The sequence below is a fragment of the Falco biarmicus genome, chromosome 5 (assembly GCF_023638135.1).
Source record: "Falco biarmicus isolate bFalBia1 chromosome 5, bFalBia1.pri, whole genome shotgun sequence".
Classification (NCBI taxonomy): Eukaryota; Metazoa; Chordata; class Aves; order Falconiformes; family Falconidae; genus Falco; species Falco biarmicus.
In genome coordinates this window covers 50,946,075-50,957,694 of record NC_079292.1, presented here as the reverse complement: position 1 = coordinate 50,957,694, position 11,620 = coordinate 50,946,075, and the positions used below count along the sequence as shown (strand labels likewise).

The 11,620-nt window shown below is 34.6% G+C and overlaps 1 long non-coding RNA gene across 1 annotated transcript in view; it reads right to left on the bottom strand.

Annotated features, from left to right (window-relative positions):
• Positions 1-606: 606 nt before the first annotated feature.
• The window catches only part of LOC130149471 (uncharacterized), a 200,346-nt gene continuing 189,332 nt past the window's right edge, over positions 607-11,620 (bottom strand). The window contains exon 3 of the long non-coding RNA XR_008821929.1: positions 607-676. This is a non-coding gene — a long non-coding RNA (uncharacterized LOC130149471). The remainder of the gene's footprint in view (positions 677-11,620) is intronic.

The window sequence follows — 11,620 nt, the reverse complement described above, 5'->3', positions numbered from 1 at the left end:
GGGCTATAAAATGAGGCTGTTTCAGGGGGAGAAGCTGCCAAACACAGAGTTTACTGAGCACTAGACAATGAGATGAGAGCCCACACCTCAGCAAATTTATCTTAGTAGCTGCCACTGCTTTTGGAAAAACATTAAGAATCTTGAGAAAGATTTAGAAATTTTACATACTCTCTGAAACCTAATAAAACTAAAAGGTATTAAAATATCTGTTATAATATAAATATTAGAAACTTCTATTTATGTTGGGAACCTTTGTAAATATGAATAATTAATAAGCAGTCTGCTTTTAAAAATCAACCATGTCAACCACAAACTATTAATTACAAATATTCATAAAATAATATATCGCTTATATCAAGCTCAGTGCATATAAAAATGTATGCTTTACTAAACACTAAATCATCTCAGTACGATGCTCAACTAAAAATAAACAGAAAATGCACTGTCTTCCTGCTTCCATTAATAAAGACAGAGTTTGCAATGCTACAAGTATCAAGATGAAAGCCATGAGTTTTACTTATATTAATTTAATAATGTAAATTTTATGGCTTTAATTTTTCACAATCAGTGGTAGCAATAAGGTGAAGTTGAATTACCTTTCACAGTGTCTAGTAGTACTCTTATCAGATCAAAGAACAGGTTGGGTGTCTGATTAGAAAATCCACCATGCAAATTCCTGCTAAAACAAAGAAGACAAAGACGAGATCTTAGCTTCCTATTCTGTGAAAATGTTAATCTTTAAGCATAGACATATTTGTTATATGCAAGGAATAAAATAATTTAAAAAATGTGAGGTAGCTTCTACATATGCATCCATTCAGATATGACTTGGCTACTGTTATGATGCAAACTGTATAAAAATGTATTTTAAAGCAAGTCACCCATTAAACATTGTTAGGCTCAAACACCAATGGTTTTACACAGAAATATAGTTGTATCAGCATTTTGCATTCTCCAAATTATATATTAAAATATATGATTCAAATGATGACAGTTGGGGTGGATTCACCTTGGAAGGATAAACAGCTTTTATTTTTAAACTATTTGTATATTACTAATTTTTCTATCTAGTCCTTACATATAGAGATACCAACACAATATGTTGCTGGCTAAGATAGATAACATCACACTTAGAGACCTGGGATTTTTTTTTTCTGGTTTTCATTTTTAGGTTTCATACATGTATTTAACACTGAGTTTGATGTTTACAGTGGGAAGCTTGGATGAAAAATGATGTATGTTCTGTTTTGCACATATATATGTGTTTTTCTGTATTGTTATGACTGGTATTTAAGGACAGCATCTAAGGAAGTATAGGCCATCATTCTACCTTTATTTATTCCACATTAAGAACATAATAATAATAGCAAATGCATAATTATTTCTTTTTAAATTTTAAATATTGTCTTAGCTCTTTCAGGCAAAATAGCTATTTTTGCAGAGAGAAACTGGATTAATTTATCTCAAAATCAATTAGCATACATTAATTTGTACTGTATTATCTGCCACACTGTTTATAATTTGTTACCTTAATTTTATATGTATATACTTCAACTTCTAGAAAATCTAAATGGAAATTTTAGAAAAGTTAAAAAGGAAAAGAGATAATTTAACCAGGGCAACCATTACTGTTAAGGACTGCTGAAATAATGCTTATCAACAAATTACGTGCGTTAGACTCCACAATCACTGATAGCACTATGCAGATTTATTAGGCCTATCTAGCTGTAAAACTCTTTTTGCAAATGCACGTTGCTTTCAGTGCCTTTATCTCATTGCAATATATTAAGGGAACTTTTTTTCTTCTTTTGTTTTTATGTGGAACTGATCCTTCTCTTTTTCCTGTCATCATTAACATCGCTCTGTATGGTATACTGCTTCCTCATCTGTAGCATATGCACACGCAGCCTTTGCAAGTACTATTACATGCTTTGGAGATGTCTGATGCTAATGTCTTTGGACCTCACTATGTGCTAATATAGATTAAGCTAATATGCCCTACTTGCTCTTAAATACAACCAGTAGAGAATAAATAGCATGCAATATCACTGCCAGAGAACTTTACTTACAAAAATTTGAACATTTCCGCTTAAATCTTGGGTTACCAGAAGATAAGAAAACAGTGGATGAGACACCTTTTTGAGTAAAGTGTCAGTAAAATGGGAACAAACCCAGTGAAGAACTGAGAAGCCATCAAGGTTTGTACTTGGAAAAATAATGTGGTGGAAAGGAACAAGCAGCAGCAAGGAAAGCTGCCGTGGGATCTGGTCCCATCATCATGCTCAATGGAGTTGAGAAGGAAAAAGAAGCAAACGATCTATACAAAGAAAACAGTGAGACTGACATACTGAAAAATCTTCAGAAGAAAAAGGAAATACAGTAAAGAGCACTAGAAGATTAAGTAAAGATATTTAGAGAAACCAAAACGGTTTTAAAGTCAGTCTTGGTAAGTGTTATCTAAAGTGGTACAGGGTGAAAAAAGAGTGTTGTATAATCATCTAAGATTGCTCTAAAAACTATGTGTAGAATATCCAGATCTAACCAGATATAAATATAAAAGACAGAACATATTAAATAGAAAGGATTAATATCTCTAGAATAATTATAAACATTTGTATTAATAAAAACCAAGGAAGAAGTTCCATTTTGTGTCAAAGAAGATTTCACACACAGAATTTCTTAAAACATTTGACAGCAAGTTGAGAAATTGTAAAAATACAAAAAAATCCCACAACCCAGAAAAAAATAAAACAAAATCATACAAAATATAAACTACTCATATTGACCATATGAACCCCAATATAAAATTAGTTAAAACATTTTAAGTGTGCTTATAAATATTTTAATCTTAACTATTTCTTTTAATTTGCAGACAACTTGACCCTTTTCAAGTTTAGTACTATTATTTAGGTTATTTGTGGCTCAACATAGATCAATTAATGTCTTTGAATAAGTGATGCACAGCTTTACCTAATACTTCATGACAAACATTTTCCTACGCTGCAGCACACAGAATAGAGATATGCAACAGTGTCTATTGGCTGAAAAATCAACTTTTCAGTTAACTGCGTCAAGAATGCGCAATTGATTTATACCAAAACTCTCCATTTCACTATAGACCTTGATAGAGAAAGATGAAATGAATGCTTAGAAACATGAACTAGAACTTTCTAATTAAATTCAGTGTGCTTATGACATATACAGTTCAGAGTGAAGAAAACCCTTATTAGAAGGAATTCTTAGCAGCAGTGTTATTGCTGCATGGTTGTTGCAGCAAACTACGTTCTCTCCATTCCAGTGTCTATGAAAGGAGGGTCCTCAGCTCCTCTCACTCTCAAGGTTATCCCCAAATAACAGTAAAAAAATAGTTATTGCTAAAGGCCATAACAAAAACATAACACACTCAACTAGCCTTTAAAAAATAATTACATGTTGATAATAGGAATGTAAGTCACTCTTACCCATTATCACTGCCTCCTGTGAGACAGTTTTTCTTGTGACCAGAAGCCACATCTATACCTGGCCCATACAGCTCCAGCTACTTGGCACAGCAGAAGTACTCAGCTGTTTCAGTGCATACCATAGCCTAACATTGAACAATTAGGCATAGTGCTTTAAGAAAGACGTCTTTAGAAGAATGGAGGTGCCAAGCCGAAGCACATTTTAGCATTTGTATGTATATCACCAGCTCAGCAAAAATACTCAGATTGTGTATTGTAGGCACTACTCAGAGAACCATGTTACAGTTACCTAAATTATATCCAATATAGTCTTGTGGTCCAATACTTACCTTATGGGTTGACCCTGGATGGCTGCCAGATGACCCACCTAGGTGCTTTCTCACTCTCCTTCCTCAGCAGGACAGGGGGAGAAAGTAGGATGGAAAAGCTCATGGGACAAAGTAAATATAGGGAGCTCATTCATCCATTACCATCACAGGCAAAACAGACTCACCTTGGGGAAAATTAATTTGATACATTGCCTATTAAAATAGAGTATCGTGGTGAGAAAGAAAGGCAAAACCTAAAATACCGTGTCCCTGCATTCCCCTTTTTCCCAGGCTCAATGTCACTCCATCATTCCCAACTGCTCTACTCACCCCATACCCCCAAGCAGTGCAGAGGGAAGGGGAATGGGGGATCAGTCCACAACAGATCCTCTCTGCCGCTCCTTGCACTTCTTCTGTGCTCTGGCATGGGGTCCACAACAGCTCCTCTCTGCTGCTCCTTGCACTTTTTCTGTGCTCTGGCATGGGGTCCTCCATGGAATGCTGCATGGATATCTGCTCCACCATGGCTCTCCCCCACAGGCTATACTGGGGAATCTCAACTCCAGTGCCTGGGCCATCTTCTCCCACTCCTTCTCTCACCTTGATATTCACAGGGCTGTTTCTCACGCCTTTTTTCATAACCCCACTCTGTGTGACACTTTGCCCTTCCTTAAGTGTGTTTCCCCAGAGCTTCCAGCCCCACAGCTGGAGCCAGCGGGAACCAGGGGCAGCCCCAGCCACACCTCAGGGTGGCCCTGCGGGTCCCTGCAGCCCCCTGACACTGCCAGGCACCTGCGCCCAGTGCAACTTACAACAAGGCCTGTCCAGTCATGTAAACCTGCCCTTAAAATATTGTCTTTTTTTGTTCAACTCATATCACCAAATACAGATCGAACACAGAAGAAAACTATTAATTGAATTGGAAATTAAGATCAGATTTAAGAAATTTGCATTGTTGTGCTGCATAAGGTAAGTGGTTTTCCATCTCTGTCTAAATAACTTTAATCTCTCAAAAAATTTGGACCCTTTGCTTGTCCCCTTGCTGCATAAATAACTTTTGTCTACTTTTATAATTTCTCTCCCACTTCATACACCAAACTTCCTGCTGTTCCTTGACATGTTTTCTGATTTCATATATTTGAGGAAATTAAATAGCAGTATGCAGGATATAAGTGGGTAATAATAAACACTAAATGACTTCAGACATCAGTAACAGGTAGCACGCCTCTGATGTGAGGCTGCCAGGAGTATCTTGTTTTCAATTAATTCCGAAGTAGGGAAACATTTTCAAACAAAAATGCTGAAGTCACTGTAAAGATAATTCTTGTTTCAGAAGCAGCTCTTCCACATTAAAGTCAAAATTTCACTGAATTTGCATGGAATTATCCCTCTGTATCATCCACAACTCCACATGCAACCCACTTTTCATATTGACAACCTGGCTTCTACCAGCTTCAGTTCATTGTTCATGGTTACCTCCAGCATAAATGGAGAACTGGATTCTTCACACCTTGAAGACAAGCTTTTTGTGGTATCTTACATTAGCGCTACAGTTAATTATCCTTTTCAATATATTCACTCAAATAAAAAGCATAACAAACAAAATGCCTGAAAACTTCATCATCAGTCCCAGTGAAGGGGAAACACACAAAAATCTGTAAAACTCTAAAGCTGAAATGTACTTCTTAATTTCCTACTTGAGCACTACACCATAGAGAAGCAATTCCAATTTGTACAGCAGTCTCATTGTAAGGAAAGAAAGTGTTTCTTTTATTAAAAAAAAAGTATAGTCAGTAGTATTTACAATATTATGCTTTCGTGATTAATACTGAGAGCATGACTAATGGTAATACGTACAAGAGAAAATGATTAATTCAAATTTAAAGTTCAGTTGGAGAACATTATTTAGATCAAAGTTAAGACCTAATGAATAAATCATTAAAGTGCCAGAAAATAAGATATAGTGAGATAATTCTTCAAGTTATAAAAAGTGATTTAAGCATGTCTAATGATAAGATAGGTCTGAGTCTTATGGACAAACATACTGGAAGCCTATGACAACAAACTAAACTTAAGCTTTATGATGATTTTTTTCAGTGTCTCAGGGACAAAATACAACCACAAAAATTTGTGCATATGTCTATGTTAAGAAACTTTACTGTGTCCTCCATCTTTAATACAAGATACCCTTATGAGTATCTTGTAAAATCTTGAAAGATCTAAAAGAGATGAGAAGAAGATGTGGCAGGTGTGAAGCAGCATAACTAGATTCCTCATTCACATGAAGTAAATTCTTTTCATATAAGTCTAAAACATCTCAATTTCAAGATTAAAAAAATAGATGAGACAATTCCAAGAAATCAGACCAAGAAGCAAAAAATTAGTTAACTACATAATCTTTACTGTCTCAGGCAATTTATACTGTTGTTAATGAGAAAGATACATTCAGATAAAGCTGTACGGTCAGCCATCGTCACATCACTTTTTTTAGTCTTCCACGTGTGAATATAAGATTGGAAGGAATGACTGAAGAATAGCATTTCTCACACAAAAAAGCAGATGAAATATAAGCCTTCCTTTCCTGATTTCATTGTTCAGATTCGAAAGACACAGAACAGAACAATGGGGCTGTTCATTTTTGCTAAAATCACGGTTCAAAGATAGATCAGCCTAATCAGTTTAAGCCTATGACAAGAAACCTGATAGTCTTAAAAAGATGAGAGAAATTACTTCTGGCTGGAAATACCAAAGTGGGCAATTAGCCTAACAATATTTAGCACAGTTCTTTCCTTAGGCTTATCTGTAAAATAAAATATCAGATTCTTTGATGTAATGCTGTAATAACTGAATAACTTTTTTAAAATTTTTTTTTTAAAATTGTCTTGCCTGTTTTTAAATAATAGACATTTATTAAAAATACCAGTCTATAGCAATTCCCAGTCTCTATTGGTGAGAGTTCCCCAAAGTTCTGTTCATTTTGGTGCCCTCACACCATATGTGTGTGCCTTATGGTGCTATAGTTAGTCTGACCATCTGGACTAAATGCAGTCAGTGCCAGAATGCCACAAGGGCTAGCAGCATCCCCCAGGCTGGGAGCTAGGAGCAGTGGAGGGACTCCATGGGGGCATCAGGGCAGGTTCTGGAAGAACAGAGGCAAACTTATTTGCCTGGTCAGGAACTTGGCAGTTGCGAGGCACTGGGGCAGCCACATCCCCAGGCACTGAGTAGGTCCATAGGAAGTGTTGGGATCTGGCCTGGTGAGGGGAACCAGTGTCTGATACAGCCCTGACATGGCTGGGCAGGGCTGTGGGGATGAAGCCAGGCTGAAGCTGGTCCATGTCATCAGCCCACAGATGGACTGATGTGAAACATTTTTTTTTTCTCATGACCGCAAACAAAACCACAATGAACCTTTGACTCACAATGGACTCTGTGAGTCTACCAAAGAGAAGTTGGCAAAGAAAGAAGCAACAAGGACAAATGCAAAAAAAAAAAAAAAAAAAAAAAAAAAAGGGTTCAGTAAAAAAGATAAAACAGCCAAGGAAAAGGCAAGAAGGACAGGAAATTATGTAAGACAAGAAAAAAATCTCTGTGGAAGACAAAAGAGAAAAGAATCATCTGTAAAACCTGAGGGCTGGTGTTTGACAGCAAATGTTAAAGACAAATTAGTTTTCTCTTCTGACATAGCATTTCAAACACAACCAAAGTTCTAAGTGGTTTGAGAACCTCCTTTTAGTATGAGTGCTTGGTAGGCACAACCCCAGTTACTACTTCGGGTTCTTGTATCTACACTATAAGAAAGCATACGGTGCTCTGCTGGAGTGGATTTTCCAGTTTACTTTCATCTGAAAGTAATCTTGTTTATATACACTTTGCAGTCAGAAATAATCATAATGAATGAGTAGAATCAGGATTTTTTTTTTCAGAAGTGCATTACCACTCCAAACGAAAATGCTAATGAAGAATCATCTGCTGTCAAATATAAATGTGGGGAAAACTACTAGAAACATGCTTTCATCAAGATGACTTTTCTCTGCTTTTCTCGTGCAGGTCAGTCCCTAGATAAGCTATCAACTCTGTCCATCTTTTAAATTCCAAACTATGTTCAAATATTGGCAACACATAGTGGCTCAAAGTCATGCAATTTGGAAAACATAGGCAAAGTATATTCAAAAACATCAGACCTTAGAGCGATGTACTAGTTACTGTCTTATCAGATAATATAAAGCAAGATTCAGAATGAGATGAATACAAAGTGACGTAAATTAACTCAGGTACATTAAAGAGGAAATAACTGATCAACCAGATAGCAAACCAGCAAAATCCACAAGCTAAATACAGTAACTTTAAAATATACTCTTAACCATATCGTAAGATATATCTCCTACTCTCTACCTTTGCTATTACTCAGTTTAATGTCAGCAGTATATTATTTATGAAGAAATATGGCATGATAAGCAATGTACATAGTTTTATTGCAAGATACTAAAGTAATTAAGAAGTACTGCTATTTCCCTGGGGTTTTTTTTGTTTCAAATCCCTGTTGTCCCTCCCAAAAACTTCTATAAGGATAGTAATTTAAAAAAAAATATCAGTTGGTAAAACCAAACCCGCAAACTTCTAAACCTAGTGATGATTGAACTCCAGCCATTTTTTTTTGTAGTGATTCAGTAAGGAAAAAAACCTTCTGTGTGTTTTATATCTATTCAGAAATATGTGAAGTGAGCTGAATGTAATACAGCACTCTCTTCCTGAAAAAAATTAGGCAGTTATCTAAGAAAGTGGAGATACGTTACTCCCTCCCAGTAAATTAAAGTTTCTGACCTCAGCAAAACAAGACCACACACAGTATCTACATACTTATAAAAAATTAGAGGCAATCTCATAAATAACAATGACAGTGTGGGCTTTTTGAATGTCATTCCCATAGTTCTTTCAGAGAAATTACAGCTTGAAAAATCATACAGTGCCTATTTAAATTCTTGAGGTTACTTTACTTCAGCTCCTGTCAGCAAACCTTCTGTTATGTACCTCTGCACAACAGTTAAGCATGTTTTGCATTTTATTCCAAAGGTAGCTACATTTTAGAAGTGGATTAAACAATAATCAACATTCCACTTTATTTACAGTTGAAAAGTATTTTGCAATGACAGGTCCTTTGAAAATGTGAAATAATATACAAGGGATTGTCTAAAATGAGTTTTGGAAGATAAAAGAAATTAAAAGAATCACTAAGGTTGTTATGTATTTCCTAATCAGAAGCAGAAACCAGAACACATTTTTATCAGTCTCCATTATCCTTATTATTTCTAATGACCATCTCCTATATTAGTTGTGAAATTTAACAAAAACTTAGCCTAATTAAAAATTGTAATGTGGAGTGAAGACTGATCCAAAAGTGCTTTTTATTAGATCACTACCAATACAATAAAAAATCTATTTTTCCATGGAACACAATCTTTACAATAAGGATAAGGCTTGGTATCCTGAAGGAAACAATAGTGGTGCTTTGTGCTTTCTGCTGCATCTGTGAGTATCTTTAAAAAGCCTTATCATTGTAACAAACAAATGCTCCACAAACTTCAGTTAATTACTTCTCGCTGAACTCTGTCAAATTAAGTAATAATAATATTCCTAGTTTTTATATTAGGAAAATAATTGTCCAGATCATGATAAAAAATTTATTTTAAACAAAATTTTATTTTCCAATTTTCAAAATTTTTTCTTTATTGTTTACCTGTAAAATGCAAGGAATTTTTATAATACAGATCTATATGTAGCTATATGTATTATCTATCCATGTACAGTACTACATTTTCTGTTCAGACTTCCAATGAACAAAGTAGGATGTAGTTTCATAAATACTACTGAGGAAATTTTTTTAGCTATTTGTATGAAGAATGGTGGAGTAAAACATATCAATAATTATACTTTTGTAGATAACAAGAAAGCTTGCAGATTTTGTTCAAACGTTCAGCTTCATATATATATATATATTTAGAGACACTACAAGAATTCTGATGTTATTTTACTTTGTCTATTCATAAACTAAACTTCCATCCTTTTCTTAAATTTGGAATTGCTACTTATTTTTAATTTATTTTTCATATTTAAAATGTGTCAGATTACATTTAGGTCACAGATAAATAAACCAAAATAGACATGTACAATTTTTCTGTTCTTCCCCAGAACTGTCAGCAAGCTGATATATCTGAGATATCAGCAGAACTAGTCAAAAATTCAAGAAAAACCCCTACAGAGTAGGTGCTCTGAAGTGATTTAAAAAAAGGTGTTCACTTCTTTGAGAATGACCTCTGCTTTCCAAGTAAGGAAATACCTACTTTGCAGCCTGGGGTTAACCACTTCTTTAGACAAACTCTTGTGCTTAATGTTTCTCATTAATTAACTCCAGGCAGATCCTAATGAGAACATCAGATACCTAGACTCTCCTTAATCAACAAAGAGAGATAACAGTATTTGGTCTTCAAACTGTTTCACAAAGGAGGATACTTCTCTTCACAGAAAGAGGTTATTGCCTGCCTACAATGAATGCCTGCTTGCTAACAGAGTATATAGTTCCCTGATGTCGAAATTTTGGAGCCTATAATAGAATATAGCTCCTGTTATAATCTTCACAATTGATAAAATTTTACTTTTTCATACTGAATGGGCTGTGTTTCTCCAAAACATCAAAAATCTTCACACACAAATCAGATTCATTCTGCAGAAGTAGTAGATACAGGAAAAGATTTCTGGACATCCAATCCAGTCAAATTTACTTGTAGGATTTCACAAGCTGATGAAATATACAGATTTATCTATATTATAAGCAATTGTTCAAAAATTGTCTAAACAAGATTTACAGATGCTAGGAGAGAATATGTGCAGGCAATTCAGAGATGATGACTGTATTTCTGTACATCACTGGTACATTATGAGAAACACAACTCTCTTCCTGAAAAATGTGAATGTCCTAAATTACTTAAAGACAAAATTTGTTAGCTGTAATTCTGTATAATAAACTTTTAAAATTTTGTAATTTTATTCAAGGTGGAAGAGAAGGAATTCTTAAGTCTCAAAGTACAGGACATGCAGAGAAAACAACGCATCTCACACAACCAACTATAATGGTATGTACTTATTTATGCATATACATACAGATTATTAAAGATAATTATTTACTTTGCCACTGGCTTCATCTCACATAGTTCCAACATTTTAATTGGAATTAAAACAGGTGAGAGTGTTCCTTATTGATTCATTAACAACTGCATCATGTACTGTCAAGTATAAGGTGAAAGTCTGCATATTTCCAACCTCCTGAAAGATTTATTAATAGATCACTTCTAATTAACTTATTGTAGATCATTATTAAAATATGGCATTGAATTATTGCATATAAACTATAAAAGTAATACATAACAACAACGCTGGAAAATGAAAACAGTTCTTAAGGAAGGAAGAAGCCAAATGATAGAAGAAGCTGCAGTTTAAAAAAAAAAAAAGACCTGACAAATGCTTCAGAACAGTGATCCTATTGTAAAACATGCATTAAATATAATGAGATATTGAGATACAGCAAGTAAAAATATAGGTGTTTTGCAAATATGGTATTTTTTCTATAAATTAAAAAAAAACCACAACCCTTTAATTGTTCCTTCAGTACAATTTAGAGAAAAAAGCAACAAGCCTTATGGTCATATGCCATAGGGCAGATTGTCAATCCAAACATAAATAAAATTTTGCAAATATAAACTTTGGATATTAAGATGAAAGAGCACATAGTAATGAGACAAAATGCCTTGAATAAGTTAACAGAGAGAGAGTGCTGTGGCCGGATTGAAAGAAAAG